At 36.8% G+C, this 23,092-nt stretch overlaps 1 protein-coding gene across 5 annotated transcripts in view; it reads right to left on the bottom strand.

Moving 5' to 3' along the window:
* The window catches only part of PCDH15 (protocadherin related 15), a 1,084,160-nt gene extending 1,061,735 nt beyond the window's left edge, over positions 1 to 22,425 (bottom strand). For all 5 annotated transcript variants that reach the window (XM_069567843.1, XM_069567842.1, XM_069567840.1 and 2 more), the window contains exon 1: positions 22,021 to 22,425. The gene's annotated coding sequence lies outside the window, so the exon portion shown is untranslated. The remainder of the gene's footprint in view (positions 1 to 22,020) is intronic.
* Between the last annotated feature and the right edge of the window lie 667 nt (positions 22,426 to 23,092).

The following is a 23,092-nucleotide window of genomic DNA, read 5'->3' as shown; positions in this document are numbered from 1 at the left end:
CACACTGTTCTCCATAGTGGCTGTACTAGTTTGCATTCCCAAATCCACACACATATGGACACCTTATCTTTGACAAAGGAGGCAAGAATATACAATGGAGTAAAGACAATCTCTTTAACAAGTGGTGCTGGGAAAACTGGTCAACCACTTGTAAAAGAATGAAACTAGATCACTTTCTAACACCGCACACAAAAATAAACTCAAAATGGATTAAAGATCTAAATGTAAGATCAGAAACTATAAAACTCCTAGAGGAGAACATAGGCAAAACACTCTCAGACATAAATCACAGCAGGATCCTCTATGATCCACCTCCCAGAATGCTGGAAATAAAAGCAAAAATAAACAAATGGGATCTAATTAAAATTAAAAGCTTCTGCACAACAAAGGAAAATATAAGCAAGGTGAAAAGACAGCCATCTGAATGGGAGAAAATAATAGCAAATGAAGCAACTGACAAACAACTAACCTCAAAAATATACAAGCAACTTCTGCAGCTCAACTCCAGAAAAATAAATGACCCAATCAAAAAATGGGCCAAAGAACTAAATAGACATTTCTCCAAAGAAGACATACGGATGGCTAACAAACACATGAAAAGATGCTCAACATCACTCATTATTAGAGAAATGCAAATCAAAACCACAATGAGGTACCACTTCACACCAGTCAGAATGGCTGCGATCCAAAAATCTGCAAGCAATAAATGCTGGAGAGGGTGTGGAGAAAAGGGAACCCTCCTACAAGATGGTTCATTTTAGATGCAGTCTGCCATTTATGTCAGCTGGCTTTCCATATAAAGTCATATTTCTCATCTCAACACCTCATCTCTCGGGTTCACTGGCCTTTCATACAGTGAGCGGAGTGAGCTTGGACTCAGTAATAATCTCTTCTATTTCCAAGTAGTTACAGAAGAATTTACCAACATTAGTAGCAAAGAGGTCTGGTATCCTTCACTTAGTTTTCCCCTTCCTGTTGAATTTCCCCCCAGTCACTAGGAAGCTCAGGTAATGCAAAGGAGAATTTGTCTAACTCCCATACCCAAGCAGAACTGAGCCCCATGGTCTAATAAGATGATGCTGGCATATTCAAAGATGCTTCAATTGCCCAATTTTCTGAAAGAAGCCCCAGTTTTCTCTGAAGGATAAAAGTCTATTTTCTTAATTCCATTTATTTGTTTCTAAGAATATCCCATGATAGATTCTACAATTACAATATTTAGTGCCTCTATTTCAGACCTATACTTACCCAACCTTAAGGACAAAGGCAGCCTCAGAAAATCTGGGATATACAAAGTTTTGTTGGTTAGTTTAGAATAGGAAAAAGGAGTCCAGAATGGCGGTGGCTAAAAGAAAAAGAAGGGAAAAGCCCACAGAAAATAGAACAAAGGAAGGTCCAAGGACCAGAATGAGGACCTCAGGTAAAACAAACAGCCCTCCTGGCTAGCCCAATTTACATAGGACAGGATCGGGGGAGGAGAAAATATCATATAAAAAGAGGGGCCAAAATTAGGCGGAGGCAGCAGTGGTGGTGGGGTGGGTGGGCATCTCTTCCCTTCGTATCTTTTGAGTCGACCCGCCTTCACATCTGGAGGATGTATTTTCCTTTGCTTTCTAAATAAAACTGAGCTGGAACACTGGTCCATTTGTTGCTTCAAATTTTTACTGTGGTGAGACAGAACTGAGGAAATTACACACTCCTCCAACAGTTTCAGGTTTATGAAATAAGATCCATGTTGTCTTTAAGATTAGGCAAAGAAAAAAAGTAAACTTAATGGACGCGTACAGGAAACACATACTGAGGTTATAATACTGACCTTGGTTGCTCTGTATCTCACCAACAAATTTAACGGCTCTTTGGCACATTTTTAACTAACTCTAGAGAATAAGCACGGAGATCCAACCAGTTCATTCTTAAGGAGATCAGTCCTGGGTGTTCTTTGGAAGGACTGATGCTAAAGCTGAAACTCCAGTACTTTGGCCACCTCATGCGAAGAGTTGACTCATTGGAAAAGACTCTGATGCTGGGAGGAACTGGGGGCAGGAGGAGAAGGGGGCGACAGAGGATGAGATGGCTGGATGGCATCACTGACTCGATGGACATGAGTCTGAGTGATCTCCGGGAGTTGGTGATGGACAGGGAGGCCTGGTGTGCTGCGATTCATGGGGTCGCAAAGAGTCGGACATGACTGAGCGACTGAACTGAACTGAGAGAATATACTCATTGTTTTTTTTTTTTAAACATGGTACATGCAGGTACATATGTGTATATATTCCAGTAAAAGGAGACACTTAGAGTAAAATTCCCAGGTGTGATATACATTGGCTCTGTTTACCCTGAATTAGGACATGTCCTATGCTGATCAATTACTGTGTTTCTGATTCATCATGCCTGTTCCTGTGTTTACATGGAAAAGTTGTAGGGTGGACATCACTAATCAAATTATATGAATTATAATTAATCATGGGACAGGGGTATCTCCCAAGGAAAATTAGGGTGCTATTATCAGAAGGAAAAAAAAGGATATGGGGCAAAAAGCAGTAGGAATGTATGTGTATAAACATACACTAGAACATCATATCACTTTTTGCTTTCCTTATATTCTTATACCAAACTGGTTCTGGTCTTGAATAATTAGAATCTGATAACAGGTGAATGAATGAATTTTTATAAGTTATTTTAATTTGTTTGTCTCTGACCTCTTCTAGTTCCTTCGCAGTCCCATGCTAATTCACTAATGAATTAGCACCAGTCTCATCAGTTGTCAGTCTTTCTCTAAGCCCTGAAACAACTCTGATCTTATTAAGAAAAAAGTATGTGTACATTTTAGAATAGAACAAACCTTCGGATACCCAAATGTGACCCAAAATATCAGGTCGGAGAAAGACAGAGAGAAGGGAAAACAAGAAAAGAAGCAAAGATAACATAAAGCTATTTCCACTGTATAAAACTGTATTTTTCTCTTATTTATTCTCTGGCAAGTCATGGCTTATTCTGTAACCTTTCACCCTAGTAAAAAGTAACTGTTTAATCTTTTCTGATCTACAGGAGCCTGCCTCAGTCTCTTCATTTTTCATGTTCTACCTAACCCTATACCTCAGAATTAATATATGAATAAAAAGTGTTTTGCTTTTCTCCCCGACTCCCTTCCCCTTTCTTCCCTTCATTTTCTAGTCCTTTAATAAGTTCCCAGACATGGCAATGCCTATTAAGCATCCTATACCCATCTTGAGAGGCTATTTAAGAAACAATTGACAGGGTTAATACCCTGCATACTTGTGATAAGTGAAACTGGATCCCCTGTTGGTCAGAACAAATGTTCCTAAGAAGTGTATTCTTTTATCCCTCAAGACAGAATCTCACCAGTTCCTTTGTGTAATCAGCTTGGGTGTCAACCGAAATGCAAATGGCTGCTTATCTTTCAAGTCTCTCTATTCCAGTCTTGTCTAAATTTAGGTGATGCAAGGAAAAAAAAAAAAAGCACATTGTTCTCTGCAGAAATCTTCATTTTAATTTTTCCATTTCAATCTCAAGGGGAGACATTAGACATTTTCCTCCTATAATTAGAGACCTACAGCTGAAACGGAAACAACATGGGGACAAAAGTTTGAAAAACTCTTACATGTCCCAGCTGTAAATTTAAATCTACCACACTCTGCTCCCAATTCTTCTTGTGAGTCAGAGAAAGGGTCCTATGTCATTCACCACTTTTCTAGACTAAAATCACCATGACACAAACCAACAGCCTTGGATCCCCTCTCCCCAGGGTTTTAGGTATCAATTTTTCATTTCATTCCAGAATCTGGTGGCAGAGTCACAACTGACAAGATGGTAAATTCCCCTTCAATTTTTCTTGCTGAAATTTTATCTCATGGCACCAGCAGTGTGAGTGGTCTCTGGCAACCCACATCTTCTCCATGGTCTTCAGTGCCTGGTGGCCTTCTCTCGAGCACCAGAATGCTACTTTGCCCCTAATTTCTAATCTACTATCTAGTGACCACATAGTATACGCCAGTCTTCCTTTAGAACAAGATCCTGAACTTCATTAATTCCAATAACTTCAATTACTTGGTCCTTCTACTCAGAGATACATTTCTCAGACATTTTATGCACCTGACTTCCAAGTGTGAACTGCTACTTGAATTTCCTGTTTCTTTGCTCCACAAATGAAAAAAATGCCATATAAGCTCATAAAACAATTTTATAATATTTTTCTAATAGAAATACTTTGAGGTAACCAGAGCTATCAGTTTTGGTAAGACATAAACTGCCTGAAAGGCCCTTATTCTTCACCATTCTCAGTGTCCTCTCCTTTTGCTGTGTAACTTTGCAGTATCCTTCCAGTTCAACTCTACATTCAGCCATGAGACTTGCTTTAACTGATGAAAATGTTGAAGAGCACTCAAGTATTTGAACTTGCCCAATTTTTTGTATCTGCTTTTTTCTTTTTTCAACTACCCAATAACATTCCATCATAGCCTAGAGGATAAGACAGATGTGAAGCATAGCCATTAGACCCAGTATTCTCAAATAAATCCAGTTTATATCAGCCAACACACTCAGATATGAGTGAGCCTAGTCTTGTTAACAGAGCTGCCATGTTGACTATCTCACATGCATAAGCAACAATAGATTATTCTTTTGTGACACTGAGGTTTTCAGGTCATCTGTTACATGGCATTATTTTAGCTACAGATGATTGATACATGATTTATACACTGATTTTTAATATCTGATCACCCATCCCACTTCAGTGTCCACATCCTTAAAAATGACAATTGATTGCCATATTGTCAAAATTTCTAAAAACTTTTTGAAAATATAAAGAACCAATTACTGTGTGCAATTATGCATTTAAATACATGAATATACTTAAAGAGGAAAACAGCAGTATAATGAAAAAAGATAGAAAGTCAGAAATAATTATAACTGAAACCATTACTTGTTAAGTTTGTGGGTATTAAGTCTATATGTTATTGAGGGTAAACAAATCAAGTTGGCATATATTAATACAAAGTTTGCTATTTTACTCTGTAACATAGAGTCATATGATAATACTAATAACCAAAATGTTAATAGATATTTTAAAATGATGAGTCTTCAGCAAATATGTTTACCTCCATTCATGTACAGATGCACATTATTCATACTTATTTTTTCATATCTATAAATTATTAATAGAATATACAAAGAAAATCTACTTTTATCTTTGAGAATTTTTACCAGCCAAGTCTGATCTGGGATTGGGTGAATTTTATCAGGTAAAGAGTAAAATATAGATAAATAGATCAAGTTATTCTCATTTAAATAGACTGCTCATGTTTTTGAAGATTAGAAAAAAATAGATTCATTCAGTTATCATTCACAGGAGACTCAGGAAAAAAATGTATATATCTTTGGCAGAAAATGAAGAGGAACTAAAGAGCCTCTTGATGAAAGTGAAAGGGAAGAGTGAAAAACCTGGTTTAAAACTCAACATTCAAAAACTGAGGTCATGGCATCTGGTCCCATCACTTCATGGCAAATAAATGGGGAAACAGTGGTGACAGACTTTATTTCTTTATTTTCTTAGGCTCAAAATCACTGCTATGATGACTGCAGCCATGAAATTAAAAGATGTTTTTCCTTGGAAGAAAAGCTATGACAAACTTAGCATATTAAAAAGCAGAGATATTATTTGCCAACAAATGTCCATCTAGTTAAATCTGTGTTTTCTCCAGTAGTCATGTATGGATGTGAGAAGTCGACTATAAACAAAGCTGAGCACTGAAAAATTGATGCTTCTGAACTGTGGTGTTGGAGAAAACTCTTGAGAGTCCCTTGGACTGCAAGGAGATCAAATCAGTCAATCCTAAAGGAAATCAGTCCTGAATATTCATTGGAAGGACTGATGCTAAAGCTGAAACTCCAATACTTTGGCCACCTGATGCAAAGAACTGACTCATTGGAAAAGACCCTGATGCTGGGAAAAATTGAAGGGGATGACAGAGAATGATATGTTTGGATGATATCACCGACTCCGACTTGATGGACATGAGTTTGAGCAAGCTCCGGGAGCTGGTGATGGACAGGGAAGCTTTGTTTGCTGTAGTCTATGGGATTGCAAAGATTTGGACATGGCTGAGTGACTGAACTGAACTAATAATTCTTGTTAATGAGGATCCTTGTTTAGCTACTACTACATAATAAGGACATCTTACCTTAGATGCTTACATCTATTCAATAGTTCTAAAGACATCAAAATAGCAAGTAAATTTTTCAATTTTTTGCAGGGATTTATACAGAATTCTTAAATATATACTTACATATACTTTTGGTTCAGTAAGACAAAATATGATATTTTAATACTAAGAAATATTGGATATAAATAATACTAAGATTATATAATCTCCAACTTAAATTTAAGTAAAAAAATAAATAATATTGAAATATACATAAGAAGCAGATAATATATTTCTTTCCTCATCTATTTATTTTTTGGTTGTTGAATTGTTAGAGATATAGACTGAAGTGCTTATTGTGATTCTACAGTTATCCGTATATTCACTCAATAAATGTCCTGAGTGGAATCCCTTATGGCATAATATTCTCCTTCACTTCTCCAAGTACATTAACATGAAAAAAAATGACTGATTTCTGGGATTACAGGAAGCAAAAGTCTCATTATCACCATCAGTCATCATTCTGAGATTTTAAAATGTATAAAGTGAAACTGGCAACTAAATGAGAACATGATTCTCATGAACTCATCAGGATATCACCGTTAGGAAATATTTTAAGAAGATCTCATCATTGGGGAGTCCACCGTTAAACCCTCTAATGTAGCTTTGGAATGAATCACATATGACATGTATGATCACCAAGAATAGGCACTTGATCATGATATTGCTTCATTATCTGCTACCAATTAAAGTAAGAGCTTTTAGAAAAATATCTTCCTAATGGAAGACTCTAATAAGACTCTTTCAAAGCCCAAATAAGAACATGGCAAAATATTGTCAGCAGTATTTTCTAAAAAATTCAGGCAAGTCAGATTTCAAATGTGTACAATATCGTTCTCATTTATAGAAATCAAAGACACAAAGTCCAAATGAGTCACAGGAAAAGGTTGTCTTGAAAAACAATTCTAATTAATTCATTTAACAAGCATTTGCTGGTACCATACAAGTCACTGATGTTGCGAATATAAATATGAAAAATATAATTAGAGTAGCAGAATTTCTAATTAGGAAGATGCTCTAAGAATATGATGTTATAAATTACTGAATCTATGTCAAAACAATTAAATGACAAACTGCAATTTTTTATAATTTATTCTTTACTGAGTGACTGGTATTTTCTTCCTCTTAGCATATATGTTACTAAAATAACAATTGTTTTAAAACAATGATGACATGTCCTGATACTACTGTATCACTACAACTGTGTTTTATAGTCTGCACCCATTGAAATTATCTTTGTTAATTCCTTTCAAGGATAACTATGACAAGATATCAATATTGCTATGTAACATCACTGGGGTTGTTAGTTCTAGATTTTGCTTGTCTAGCTTAGAAGAGTAACATCAAAAACTGGTAGCCTTAAACTATCTGCCTGTGAAGATTTCACCTTCAGACAGAATGTCAGTTTTGATGTAAAAAAGTAATGCTTAATTTCCCTTTTACAAGTGAAGTACACCATGCTGTGCTGTGCTGTGCTTAGTCTCCCAGTTGGGTCTAACTCTTTCCTGCCAGGCTCCTCTGTCCATGGGGATTCTCCAGGCAAAACAGAAAGCATGACAATAGAGACCTGTGAATCTAGTCAAGTGACTTGTCAATGGGACAGAATTTAATAGAGGAAGGAAGTGTGTAATAGAGGAAAGGAATGTGTCCACAAATGTCCTTAAAGCAACTGGAAACCACGTGGGAAAATGAACATAGATACAAATGCTCTAACTCACACAATAATTCACTCAATAGTCCACAAACATATTTTTTTAAATGCAAAATCATACCTATTAAAGAATAAAATCTATATAACCTTGAGTTTGGTATGAGGTTTTGTTGTTGTTGTTGTTTTTTTTTTTAAAGATACTAGATTGGGTTGCCATATCTTCCTTCAGGGGATCTTTCCAACCCAGGGATTGAACACAGGTCTCCCACATTGCAGGTAGATTCTTTACTGTCTGAGCCACCAGGGAAGTTCAAATCCCATCATGTTAATTGTTTAATCAAGCTATTTCAAAAATGAGCAAAATTCTCTACAGAATTGATGACAAATACATGTTGGAAGTAGCTTATATCATATGCCAAAGTATAAAATATTTTTTAAAAATATTCTACATAAAGATAAACACAGAAAATTCATTTCATAAGAATCTGATCAAACATGACAGTCTATATGTATTAATGTATACCATTTGTGACTGTTATATACATACATACATGATATGTAGTACAGTCCTTTGCCTAAAAACTATATATAGTTTTAAATTTTTACCTTTGAAATTTTAAAGAACATATCTAAAGACTTACACAAAATATATGTTAGGCAATATAGTATTAAAAAACTAAATATTTTGGTTTAATGTAAGGAATGATTATAATGTTTACCAGTTCAATTATTTTCAAGTATTCTCTTTTGCAAACCAACTCATATTATGTCTATACTATCAAGAGCTGACCCTTTTTCAGAAACCAAGAGTGTAATCATGACTTAGAATGAGCCAGCCAATATTTTTCACCATCACCTCAGTAAGGTACATGAATCAATTCAGGTATGTCAGAACCAAGTAGATCCTATATAGAGATGTGGGGTTCAATTATCAGAGTATGAACTTTATTTCCTCTTGTACTACATGCTGAATCATATGAGCTCAAAGCTACTAATAGCCAAAATATGGATTTTGAAAACAGCTTCAACTAGCCAAAAAAGTAAATGAAAAGATGTAACTCAGAGTCATTTGAGCTTAAATACTTATGGCATTCCACATCTACATATCTGGACTTTTAATTGCACAGAACAGTGCATTGCCTTTAATTTCTTTTGAAGAAAATTGATTAGGCAGAGAGAGGCAGAGAGAGAACCCAAGGGAGAGCATGGACAAATAGACTGAAAAGGCACTGAAATGTATTTGCAAGGTAGTAATATCATGAGACTAGCAGTTTTCAGAGGAAAAAAAAGAAGCCAAGAGAAGGAAGAAGAGTGACATAGGAAATGGAGAAAGGGAAAACAGATGAGTTGGGCAGTACGTGAGAAATGATCAGGAGTTTAAGAAAAGGATGGAAGGGAAGTTTGATTCTAAAGCTCCTAGGGAGGTAGACTTGACAGAATAATTTTGGCAGTTCATGAACAGGAGCAGAAAGGGAGAGGGGAAAATAAAGGGCTGATATACAAGGTTTTAAACTGGTACAGTCACTAGTCACTGAAATAAGAACACGGGAAAGTAAAGGGAAAGGTTAGGAAGCAGAGGTGAACTAAGATCATGAATTTAGTTTCACACTTAATGAATTTTAATTACTCATGGGATATCCAAATGGAAGTTCCAGGTCAGTTTTACAAATCTGCACTTTAGAATGAAATTTGGAGATGTTAGAGTTACATTTTAGCTGCCATCTGCAGACAGAAAATAGTTAAGAATTTAATAGTGGATGAAATAAATAAGAAGAATCAATAATATGAAATAAGAGAAGAAAAAAATGTAAGGAAATATGTCTGAGCACATTACCATCTAAGACCTTCATAGAAAAAGAACTGCCTGAAAATGAACCTGGAATATGTCTTGAGAAATAAGATTTTTAAAAAATAAAGTAAAAACAACAATAAAACAAAAGTGTTGGGAAACAAAATGAGGAGAGAAAGTCAAAGATCAAGGAATAGTCAGCAAAATTGAATAATGCAAATAAATGAATATAAGGCAATTGAAATCTTCCATTGAATTTAGCAAATAGGAGGTCACTGCTGATATTGGTATTAGGCATTACAGCTGAGTAGGGGGAGTGGGAGCCTGATTGTAATGGGAATAGTGAAACTGCTTTAATAATTCACTTAATGGGTCAATGAATTTGGAGTGGAATTCACACTTCCAGTTATAATTTTTTAAAGAATCAACGACCCCTGGGAACTCAGTCATTTCCTACATGAGACTCTCACACAAAACTATCACTTCCCCATAAGAAGAATCCTAACTACACAGGATAGAAGGCAATATTGACCGTTTCAGAAATTGTGGCTGTCTTTTCCTAAAGGACAAAACAAGGACTTCTACATAGTATGTGGCTTCAAAAACATTTGTAACTTAAAATTGATTTGACAACCAAGACATTTTATAACAATTACAAGGATTTCTTTGCTATGACCCCCAAAAAGTAAAACATAAAAAACCCACCCAAAGATGTACTTTTTTGGTGAAAGCTGTACTTTATCTAAAAATCTTGTTTCTTTTTTGTCCCTTGTTAAATTCCTACCCTGTCACTTGTTGAAAAGCTGCAGGAGAGAGAATTTCCTGATGAGCTGTTGTAACAGCTTACTCCTTCCTCTTGCTATGTCACCAACATCCATGTTCAACATTAAATTACCACAGCAGAAAAAAGGATGATAGTAAGTCTGGCCCAGTGTGTGTGTGCATATATTCACACACATGCATACTTTAAGCAAAAGACAGAGACTTGAAGTGACTTAATAACTGCAAATATAATTTACTGGCAAGGAATTAACACATATTTAATAGGATTAAAATTGTTTAAATCTGCTAATGGAAGATGAGTAACTTATTTAGCTGAGGACAGAAAATTACATTGCAAATGGCAAAAGTGGAGAGATATGATAATAAAAACAGCCAACTGACTCTACAGAATATATGAAAAGCTCAGTATATTGGAGTAATGTGGAAAGCAGAGGAGAATATTGGTGTCAGCAGAGATACCTTGTACAAGGGTTCTGGTTAAACAATTAGGTTCTGAGCAATCTTCCCCAAATCTTCTCTTGTCCCATAGCTTAGAGATTAGAGAGTTTCCAGAAGGCATTGTCACAGAGCCCCACACTGTGACTCATCAAGCACAAGGCCAACTCTTTGCTTCATGCATCACAGTAAAGCCTACCTGTTGACAAGCCCTGTGCTTGTCATACACAGAGGCTTGTGAAAGAACATTTCTGTGCCATGTCATCAGTGACACAGACAACTATCTTTCAAAAAATCCTTTCTCCTCTGGATACACATCACGATTTCCTGTCTCAATTTCTCTTGTAGTTAAAAGTGGTCATGTGATTGAGTTCTAGGTAAAGGAATATAAGAGGAAGTCCCATGAGCCTTGTTCAGTCCAATCTTGACCCATAATCCCCACCTTGCTGGCTGTTTGTTTTCCACAGAAGGTTGTCTGGATAGCAGAGCCTCAAAAGAGAATTTGAAAGCCATGTGTTGAATATCATTCCTCAGACTCTCTATATACTGTTGACATAAAACCACCCACATAAAGTTACATAAACAAAAATATAAACGTGGAGCAGTTACATGTGAGAGTACATTCATTTCCATGACATATATAACCTAATAAATTTTTAAATGTGAGTAGGGAGGCATGAATAATCAATCAGTTTCTCTGAGGAAAACTTGGAATCTGAAAAATGAAGAACAAAGCAGTATACATAATGAAAGGTAGGGACGGGGAAAGAAAATATAACAAAGGGAGCCAAACAAAAGTTAAATAAACATAATGAATATTCTCACAGGGATAGGAGAATGCATTCCTAAAAAAGCAACTGAAATAACAGAGAACAAGATTCCTCCTTCTCATGATTACTAACGACTGGCACTTTCTGAAACCAATGTTTCTTTCTCAATTCTTATCTTCCTGGAACCAGCAATGGCTTCCCAAGACTCTGGGGCACAATCCTCACGTCTCTTTTCTTACACATTTATATCCAGGCCCAATCTTTCCTTTGAGCTTGCAGAGTCATCTAATCTGAATATATTATAGTCATCTCAAATATGATGTGATGAAAAACCAAATGTTGATTTGCCTTTCTAATACCTTTCAGAATTCATCTTAGGGACAAGTCCAAAACTCTGAGAGTCATCCAAGAAGTTCCCTTTCTTTTTTTCACACACCCCATTCAAGTCAGCAATACATTTATGTTGGTTCTATCTTTACAATATATCCAAATAAAACTATTTTTGTCCATTCATAATGCTAATACCTTAGTCTGAGCCACTCTTTCCTCTTGCCTGGGTTATGGCTTTGACACTGTAACCATGCTTCTGCTCTTGCCTGCCTACGAACTATTTCCACTCAGCATCCTCAAGGCAAATAAACTGAATTATTTCAACAAGACAGTGAGCCCTCTGGATTTTCTTACTGTGTTCCACATATCTGGGAGACAGAAGCCTCCAACATGGAACTGCCAAGAGATAAAGACCCCAAAACTCCAAGAAAAGTCTCATCCTCCAGCTAAAGAACTGGGAAAAGGCTGGCTCTACCTACCCTATTTCAATCAAACACCAGGGGGGAAACTGCATCCCTTCTTTCCCCCCAGGTGTTTCAGTGGGATAAAGTAGGAAGTTGATTTCCTACCACCAGCAATCCTTTCCTCTCTCAGTGAATAAGGTAGCCACCATTCAATTTCCCAATTTTGTTAATTTCGTGTGTTAACCTGCTTGGGCACTGAAACATCCAGATATTTAGCCAAATATTATTCTGAGGGTATCAGTGAGGGTGCTTCCTGATGAGACTAGCATTCAAATTTGTAGTCTGTGTAAAGTAGATTGTCCTCGCTAATTTGGGTAAGCCTCATGCAACTCACTGAAGGTCTGAGGAACAACAACAAAAACTAGAGAATTTGCTTTTTCTGCCTTACTATCTTCCAACTGGGTATTGGTCTTATGTGCCTTTAAACTCATACTAGAACTAGAATATCATTGGGTCTCCTGGGTCTCCAGCTTGTACACTGCAGATCTTGGGATTTCTCAGGCTTCAAAATTGTACTGGCAAAAAAAAAAAAAAAAAATTGTACTGGCTTCCCTAGTGGCTCAGCAGTAAGAAATGTACCCGCAATGCAGCAGATGTAGATTCAAACCCTGGGTTGGGAAGATCCCTGGAGGAGGGTATGGTAACCCATTTCAGTATTCTTGCCTGAAAAATCCCATAAACAGAGGAGCCTGGCAGGCTACTGTTTATGGGCTCACAAAGAGTTGGACACCACTCAAGCAACTGAGTGTGATAATTGCATGAACTAATTTCTTTGTGCATATATGTATATATGTATAAATATGTATGTGTATATATGTATTATCTTTCTTTCTAAATAGAAGATACATATAACTTTCCTTTGTTCTGCTTCTCTGGAGAATCTTAACTAATACAGTAGTGTTGGCCTGTATGGAGTGGGTACAGTCCTGGTGGAGTGGGGAGTTATTCTTCTCTTCCCCATTGGACAGAAGCTGGAGGTGCTCTGATTCCCCCAGTTTCACCCTGAGCATGCTGCCAGAGGGATCTTCTACCAGGTAATCCAGGTAAGCCTCCACTCTGACCCAGAACCAGGTAGATTTAATTAGGGAGGCAGGCTAGGCTGAGCTTGTATTCTGTGGACTTCACTCTCCCACCTCCCTGTCCAACCCAAGCAGGACTCACAAGAAGTCAACTTCCATCCCAATCCTGTAGCAACAGCTCAGTAGAAGATAAACCCCCCACTCCCAATCTGAGTGGCTGTGGGATACCAGTGTAATCTCACACCCCACTCAGAGGCAAAGAGGCCATGCCAGTCTGTGTCAAAATACAACTGAAAGGAGGGCTGCCATTTTTGGGGAAAAAAAAAAATGGAACCAAGGCATCAATCTTTTTGAGGACTTGGAAAGATTTATTGCCTGGAATAATCTGTATAATGTTGCACAAGATATAAAAGATGTATATTTTAAAAAGTAAGCACAAAAAAGCAATGTGTTTACAATAGAAAAACAAAAATTAGAAAATCAAATCACAGCCCATTGTTGTTATAGGATTAGCATATTAAAATAACTAGAATTTATAATATGCTTTTCTATTTGGAACTTGGGAGGGGATAAAAAGTGGTGATGGCATAAAGCAGCCAAATGTTTAAGTACTATCACAGGAGATAAGTAATCAATGAAGAGAAAGAATCATAAGTGTATTATGATGGAGAAATGTAGACAAAAATAAAGATATTACACTCCCAGTGTAGAGGATTGAACAAATAAGGAGACTTCACTTGAAAAGTAAAATTCATATTTAACTACATTCACAAGTGGATTTTTTTTAACAATGCACACCTACAACTTTTATTAAAATAAAATGGGCTCTAAGAAAGCAGTTTATGTGCACATAAACATACACACAGACATGTAAAAAAAGTGAGAAAGAAAAAGTAATCTATATCCAAATGGCAACTGTTTACAAAATATGTATTATCCTCCATAAATACTAGAAATACTTTTTGCTTTAGCTTTTTCTTATTCACACAACATTTTCCACTGAAGTCACCATCATTTGAAAAAACTATTTGCAACAGCAATAAAGTGAAGCCTTATTATCTGAAGCTCTGTTAAATTTTATTCTATTCTTAAACCTCATTTATATTAAAGTATAAGAATTTATATAATATATACTAGTCAGAATTCAGTATATCCTGAGTGAAAGTTTCACAAAAAACCTTACAAAGACGTCTTAAAGCCTTGCTGTCATTCTGTAAGATATTAGCACATTGATGTAGCTGAGGCTCCAAGCAGAGCATTCTAGTTCATGCTCACGTTATCAAAAAGCAGGTTGTTTAACAGACTGTGAAAGCTTTTTACGTGAAGGACTCATGCAGAGATATTAAAAAATAAAAGTAAACCGGGAGGGAACATTTGTACTATATCACCTACCTTGAAGAGGTTAAGTGGATGACATAAGCACCAGGAATAGTTCCTGGAGCACAGCAGGCACTCAATTAATATCCTCATGGAGATAAGAGAATATGTCCATAAAAAAGCAACTTAAGTAACAGAGAATAAGAAGAAGGAACTCTTAAAAGTGTGAACTATTAAAACAATCAGGAAAGAATAATAAAACAATGACCAAAATACTTGCAGGCCAATTATCTTTTAATCAGTATCATAGCCCCTGGAGTGTTTGTCATAGTCAGTAATGACCTCTAAGTTTTGAAACCAACATGCATTTCTTAGTTCTTAGCTTCTTGGCATCAGCAATGGCCTTTAATATATGAATCCTTCTTCAAAGCTTCCCAAGATCCCCTTCTCTTCTCCCTCATACATCTTTGCTCTTCTTAATCTAAACATTCACTCCTTGTTTTCTAAATTCCTACCATTTTTCTACAAATAGGCTTTTCTACAAATAAATAAATAAGTAGGACCAAAAGTCATTACCAGGATAAGACAAATGTTCATGGTCACAACTACTATTTCAGTTGTTCTTAGGAAAGTAGAATGGACTCAGGGAGACCACTACTCTAGCAACTGTGCAAACTAATACCACCATTCTCTGCAAAGCATAGAGGAAACTTTTTATTGCAGTGTTTCACACTGAAACTCCAAAACATCATTTCAGCTTTTCCTTACTCTGTAGAAACTAATATTTAGAGCAAATATGCATTCATTGGTTAAATATTTATTGACTACTTACGGAATTCTGGACACTGAGCTAGTTAGTGGAACTGCTAAAATACATTGTGCAAAGCAAAGCCCCAGATGAAATATGCTCTCATTTAATTTGCAGAGCAAGACTATGAGGTAGAAAATAATATCAGAGTTTCACAGGTAAAGCAACTATAGTTTATCAATGTTAAACTATTTACCTGTAGAATAAGGGGTGAAGCAAGATTTGACCCGAGTTCTGACTCTAAAGTCTACTGTCCAAATTCTACCTAAATGGTGATGATGATGATAGATATCAATCTCTGTTTACTAAGACATTCTTTGGTTTTATTTCCTATGCCAGGATGCTTTACGTCTGTGAATTATATCTTTGGCCATCATTTTAGATACAGAAGACAAGGCTGATAAGTGAGAAAACAAGCTCACCATTAGTAAAAAGACTAGAACAGATTTAAGCTCAGTTCCATCTGCTCTCCTCACCTTTAAGTTTGTCTCAATTTTCCATCTTTGCATTAAAAAGGCTCTTTGTTTTTCTTTTGGTTTTTCTTTGTCTTTCTGGTCTGTTTCTTTTTCTCTGTCTGCCTGTCTCAATTTCCCTTTTTGCCTCTGCTGTTAGAGTTTTTGTTTCTATTCCCCTTTCCTTATCTTTTTTTTCTTTTTTAACCATTTATTTTTCAATCAATCTGTCCCTTTCTGTCCATTTCTTTCTGTCTCTCTGACTCTGTTTTGCTCCTTCACTGTTTCTACCTTTCTCTTCACTCTGTTCCTTTCTCACTGTGTATTTCAGTTTCTCTCTCAGCTCCCATTCTGTTCCATCTTTCATTCTGTGTCTCTAACTTACTTCTCTCTCTTCTCGTGAGTCTCTCTGTTTCTCTTCTTCGTGTAGCTGCCTCTGTAACTCTCTTTGAGCATGTATCTCTGCAAGTATCCCTTTAGGACATCTCTAGTCTATGCCTCGCAGTCAGTGACTTAAAGTTCTCAAGAAATAACCTCTCATCCAGTTTAATGGACCTTCTCTGGATTCTAGTGATGTGCTGCAAAGTTGACAAAATCAGTCCATTAAATGACAAAGCAAAAAGGAAAGGCACTGTCCTTGCATAAACAATTTGCATTTCCATAAGGATTCAGTGATGCAGAATCAGAAAAGGCTCATTCTGACACCTCCATGAAAACAACAGAGAGAGCATTCATTAGCTGGGCTCTGGACTGAATGATGCACTTCATCGCACACACCGCTGTCCTCCCCGATTCAGGAAACAGTGCTTAATTCTGTCTGAAACCCGCCTTTTCACTAAGCATTAGAATGAATGACTTTTCAAAGTAATAGGAATTACACATCTGCCAAGCCTGAGACTGCTTACATTCACAAAGCCATAAAGAAAGTTATACCTCCTGTCAATTTCTTATCCATCAAGAAGCACAATAAACAAGCTTAGAATTTTTCTGTTTACCAGTCAGAAGAAAAGAAATGCTTTAGTTTCTTGAAATAATGACTACTTTTGCCTTTTACCTTTATAGCTTCAATAGTCATGATCTGATACTGAAGGTTGAGTGCAACTTTTAAACTACTCATGAGCTAGAAGGAAATCTGTCCATTACTTTGCTCAGCTAGAAACTTTTATTCTTGAGATTGGAAATTATGTCTCTGCTGTTATTACTTGTTGATAGATATACACACCCAGAGACACAATCATCTTGAGGAATTGGTAAACAATCATAATGATTAACTGTTAATTGATTACTAGTTAACAACATACAGGTTTATTATTCATTAACTTGGCTGCTCTTTACAAAAACTCTGGTAGGGTGTTTTAGAGATGTTTAGGGACTGTGCCAAGGCTTAGAAGGAAAATTATTTCTGTATTTATATCAGAATCTAAGATTTCTTTACTCCTTATATCAATTAATAAAGAGAAAGTGTTTTGTGTGTGTGTGTGTGTGTGTGTGTGTGTGTGTTTGTATCGTGCTTATTCAGTTCAGTTCAGTTCAGTCGCTCAGTCATGTCCGACTCTTTGCAGCTCCATGAATCGCATCACACTAGGCCTCCTTGTCCATCACCAACTCCCAGAGTTCACTCAGACTCAAGTCCTTTGAGTCAGTGATGCCATCCAGCCATCTCATCCTCGGTCGTCCCCTTCTCCTTCTGCCCCCAATCCCTCCCAGCATCAGAGTCTTTTCCAATGAGTCAACTCTTCACATGAGGTGGCCAAAGTACAGGAGCTTCAGCTTCAGCATCATTCCCTCCAAAGAAATCCCAGGGCTGATCTCCTTCAGAATGGACTGGTGGGATCGTCTTGCAGTCCAAGGGATTCTCGAGTCTTCTCCCAACACCACAGTTCAAAAGCATCAATTCTTCAGCGCTCAGCCTTCTTCACAGTCCAACTCTCACATCCATACATGACCACAGGAAAAACCATAGCCTTGACTAGATGGACCTTTGTTGGCAAAGTAATGTCTCTGCTTTTGAATATGCTATCTAGGTTGGTCATAACTTTTCTTCCAAGGAATAAGCGTCTTTTAATTTCTTGGCTGCAGTAACCATCTGCAGTGATTTTGGAGCCCCCAAAACTAAAGTCTGACACTGTTTCCACTGTTTCCCAATCTATTTCCCGTGAAGTGATGGGACCAGATGCCATGATCTTCGTTTTCTGAATGTTGAGCTTTAAGCCAACTTTTTCACTCTCCACTTTCACTTTCATCAAGAGGCTTTTAAGTCCCTCTTCACTTTCTGCCATAAGGGTGGTGTCATCTGCATATCTGAAGTTATTGATATTTCTCCCAGCAATCTTGATTCCAGCTTGTGTTTCTTCCAGCCCAATGTTTCTCATGGTGTACTCTGCATATAAGTTAAATAAGCAGGGTGACAATATACAGCCTTGACGTACTCCTTTTCCTATTTGGAATCAGTCTGTTGTTCCATGTCCAGTTCTAAGTGTTGCTTCCTGACCTGCATCATCTTGCTCATTAGCGTCTCATTTATTTGCAGGCTGAGACAAAATAATATTCATTTAGTGATCCTTAGAATCTGGCACTACAGCTTATACATCACAGGTGGTGATTCTGCTTCAAGGCCATACTATTCATACTCACATTCAAAATTACCTCCTCATTCTGCCTCCCCTTATCCACTCACATGTTCAGGGAGGTAATGGTTACATTTGGAATTTCCATGTATATTTTCTGGTCCTGTCACCATTTCAATCTAAGTGGCTCTAGTATTCAATTTGAAAATAAGGCTGCATATTAATTCAGTTTCTGAGTGCTTTGAACTTTTGGAATTTATACAGATTCTACCAAGAGAACATAATTTTGCTGTAAATTACTCACAGTAGCTCTTTTTTTCACTCAAGACTGACTTGAGCTCTAATGTATTCCCACAGTTCCTTCCAATATTTCCTCATGCAACTGTGATATTTGAGCATGAAACAAATATAGAAAGCCCCATATGTCATCATTAGTTTGGAATTAATGGTCTGCCATATTACAAGCTGCTGCTGCTGCTAAATCACTTCAGTCATGTCCAACTCTGTGCGACCCCATAGATGGCAGCCCACCAGGCTCCCCCGTTCCTGGGATTCTCCAGGCAAGAACACTGGAGTATTACAAGCTAATAACAAATAAATCCCAGTACAAGAGAAAATATATCTATATCCAAGCAAAATTTTAGTTAAAACAAAAATAGTAATAAAAATAAAAATTCACCCAGGTTGAGTAACACTATTTTTTCAATATTACATAATTCTATAGCCTCCTCCATGGACACATGTGGAATCTACAGAGACAGAGAAAAATAAAATGGTTCACAGACACAAGTGATGACAAGAATAAGAATAACTCTTCAAAAAGTGGGGAAAAAAAAGACTATAACCAACTCTTAGAATTCAAGTAAAATTAAACTTTTAATTGATAAACACATCCACTCCATCCAGAAATTATCCTGTCTTCTGTTGAAATTATTTTTTCTGCCATCTTGAATTTATTCATAAGTTGGGATCCTGAGTAAAACTTAAAGCTGTATGTCCCCCTCAATGTTAAGGCTACAGTGAAATGTAAATGTATACCTGCTAGAAAAAAAAAAAATTGAGATAACAGCTGAGAGAAGTTTTGTATTATTTTACACACAGAAGAAGGGATGAAAGTTCCTATTGTCTGATATTATATCTGTACATGTACAACAGAAAGAATATACTTATCTATCTTACTAAATTCACATTTAGGGGATTACCTTATTGTATTTAAATTTTACTTTGTACTATTATTATACAAGGTCTCATTATTTATTCAGTATCAAAAGGCCACATGATCAAGTGATTACAGAAAAGATTAATTACTCAATACACATTTGCCTGACACACATTTTTTGATCAAAGAAAAATAATAATTACCTTTTGAGTTTAACTTCAAACTTGAGCTTTGAATCAAAATTCTGGGGAGTTTTCACAAAGGGCTTGTTTATGTTTGCCTTTAAAGTTGGATAGTGAAAAGACACAATCCAGGATTATGCAAAATTTAAATGTGGAAAGACTAAGAAACAAGTCTGTAATGAATGTTTAACTTAAATTCTTTCTTCTTAGAATTATAATTATTACTGTTAATTTTTAAACTACTTTTATAGCTCACTCAGTGAGTTCAAATAATCTCATAAATGGATATATCATAATTTAAAAAATCTCTTAGAAAGCAAGAGTTCTTAAACCTCTTTCTAAAGAATACTCAAAACTTTACCCCGTAATATTCCATACAGGCAGCTAATATTAAGACAGCACACATGCTTATCTGTTCAAGTCCCTGAATAGTTAATGTTTAAGGGTCATTTTTCTGGCAAACTGATGGAAATCACATTCTCTGTTTCACATGCACATAATTGCACCATCTGAGAGATGAGGGTGTCCCCACTCAGTGAAACTGGGCACACATTAAATTGAACTTCTATTTCATAGGAGAATGAGTCCACAGTTAAGGGGATCGAGTTGCTGAAATTTGAAGACTTGCACATACAGATCAATGCACCGACTTACACTTAGCCACAACTAAAGAAAACTGTAGGAACTAACAGAGGAGCCATTTGCAGTGAAAAATAAGTTCCCCTGAGCATGCATGAAAAGTTTCAAACAAGGTGTGCAAACTACAGGAAGCATTCTATGTTTAAAATATGCCTCTTTCACAAAGTATTTGCTTCCCTGACTTTAAGCAACACAATAACCCTATGCTTTAAGTATTTGGTTACCAGATTTGACAATTAGCTCTACTTGTGAAAGCGAATGAGTGTGGACTTGCGGTTAACCTTACATGAGGCCTTACACGAGTATAACCTTACATTATACTCAAGTTAACAATGCGTTTCTACATCCATGTTATAACTCCATCACACTGATGAACTTCTGTGCATGCTAGGGACACTTTGCTGCTGCTGCCGCTAAGTCACTTCAGTCGTGTCCGACTCTGTGCGACCCCATAAATGGCAGCCCATTAGGCTCCCCTGTCCCTGGGATTCTCCAGGCAAGAACACTGGAGTGGGTTGCCATTGCCTTCTCCAATGCATGAAAGGGAAAAGTGAAAGTGAAGTCGCTCAGTCGTGTCCGACTCTGTGCGACCCCATGGACTGCAGCCTACCAGGCTCCTCCGTCCATGGGATTTTCCAGGCAAGAGTACTGGAGTGGGGTGCCATTACCTTCTCCGAGAGACACATTAGTATGTGTTTAATGTAAAGACCACACTACAAAGCAGGAAAGCAGTTAGTACCATCTAGTATTAATTTTTGTTTTACAAGGATAAAGTCCACCTGGATTCAAATTCTAAATGGTTAATGCTCCCAATATTTTTGTAAAGGAGCCGACACTGTAATACACTGAAAGATCTATATATAAATATCAGGATACTCTGGGTGACTACAAATCACAAAATATAATTCTGTTAATTGTGAAACAGAGTTAGCCACTGGAACTTGCCTGCTAACTCTAATCTCCTTCAACTACCACACACAAAACAAAACCTCATGCACGTGTACATGAACACACAAAAATCAAATATACCATGTCAATGCTGACACCGTTTTCCAATATTTTGTCAGGGAGACAGAAACAAACAAACAAAAAAAGGAAAACAGTTGAGGATTACAATTACATTTTTTTAAAATGACAAACCACATAGTCATAATTCAAAAGCATGTGTCTTTCCAAATATTGCATTGACTTCTAAACAAAATTACAATACCACACAATAATCCAGAAGGTTGAGGGGACAAGGGGTTGTGCTCATTCTTCTAGCAGATAATTACCTGTACATCATTACAGCTCAAGTCTTTGAACAGGCATGACAGAAAGTGATCTCTTGACAGAGATCTATTATGCTGAAACAAAGTCTCAACTTTCTCTACACTTGACTCCTGCCTTAAATTTGAAAGACCAAGAAAAGAGAGGGGGAAAAAAAAAACTTACTTGCCGGTTTAAAGTTTCATCTTTAGCCCATGTAAGGTTATGCAGCAAGTTTTCTTGCAAAGGCTGTCTCCTGCACATTCCTTTCAAAACAACCAGTGTTCATAATCTAGGTCTAAGACGGTTTGTTCTCACGTCACACTTCTTGTTTCTGGGAGGCATTGTTATCCAGTTTCACATCGTCAAGAAAAACGTAACTAGAGATTAAAAAAAAAAAAAAAAACCCTCAACGTATTAATCCAGAAGGCATACCATCCTTCTCCGGGTTCTGAGATATATGCCAACTGCCTTAGTTATCACAAGCAACTAACTCTAAGCTGCTAGCAGGGATCTGTCTGCCCTCTATCTGTTGCTATTAGCTCAGCACGATGATTCACTAGCACTGAAGCAACAGCAATTAGCTGTCCTGCTTCAGCCCTTGCAGGGGAGAGCTGAAGGCTCTAAACCACACAGCGACCAGGGAGCTCTTCGCACCAATTAGTAGCAGGGGCTACAACCTGATAGACAAATTGATGCCCCATTGATCATCAGTGTTGGCTGCTTTATCGTACTGCGTCCTCTCAGCCTGTCTGGTGGTTCTCTCTGTTTTCTTTTGTGCGGTTGTTTTTACTGTTTTACTTTATCAGCATTAAGAAGTTTAGCCGATTACATTCTGTGACAGTATTACTGACAAGTCAAAATAATCTCTTAATCTCCTTTCATCATTCTCTCTCACTCTCTCTCCCCTTTAAATCTACCCCTTCATATCAAGTCCTCCACATCTTCATATCTTTAGAGCATAGGAAACTTCACACATTCTGTAGAAGGTAAAATATATATTTTCTCGGTTCTTATAGGCACACATTACTCATTAACAGGTTATACAGAAACATACTATAAAATCGTGTTTATTTCTTCAATATTGGGATATATGAGATGCTGACAACAATATTTTGAAAATGGATGTGAAAACTAGTGGAAAAGCATCGTTATTTTTAACTATGAAAAATATAGCTATTAAATCAGGTATACCATTTCTTGTCTAGGATTTATGCAAGTTCATATTAATTTTACCCACATGTTCATGTGAGGCTCT

The sequence above is a fragment of the Ovis canadensis genome, chromosome 22, assembly GCF_042477335.2.
Source record: "Ovis canadensis isolate MfBH-ARS-UI-01 breed Bighorn chromosome 22, ARS-UI_OviCan_v2, whole genome shotgun sequence".
In the NCBI taxonomy this organism is placed as follows: Eukaryota; Metazoa; Chordata; class Mammalia; order Artiodactyla; family Bovidae; genus Ovis; species Ovis canadensis.
The sequence above is the reverse complement of the archived record's forward strand: the minus strand, read 5'-3'. Positions and strand labels throughout refer to the sequence as shown.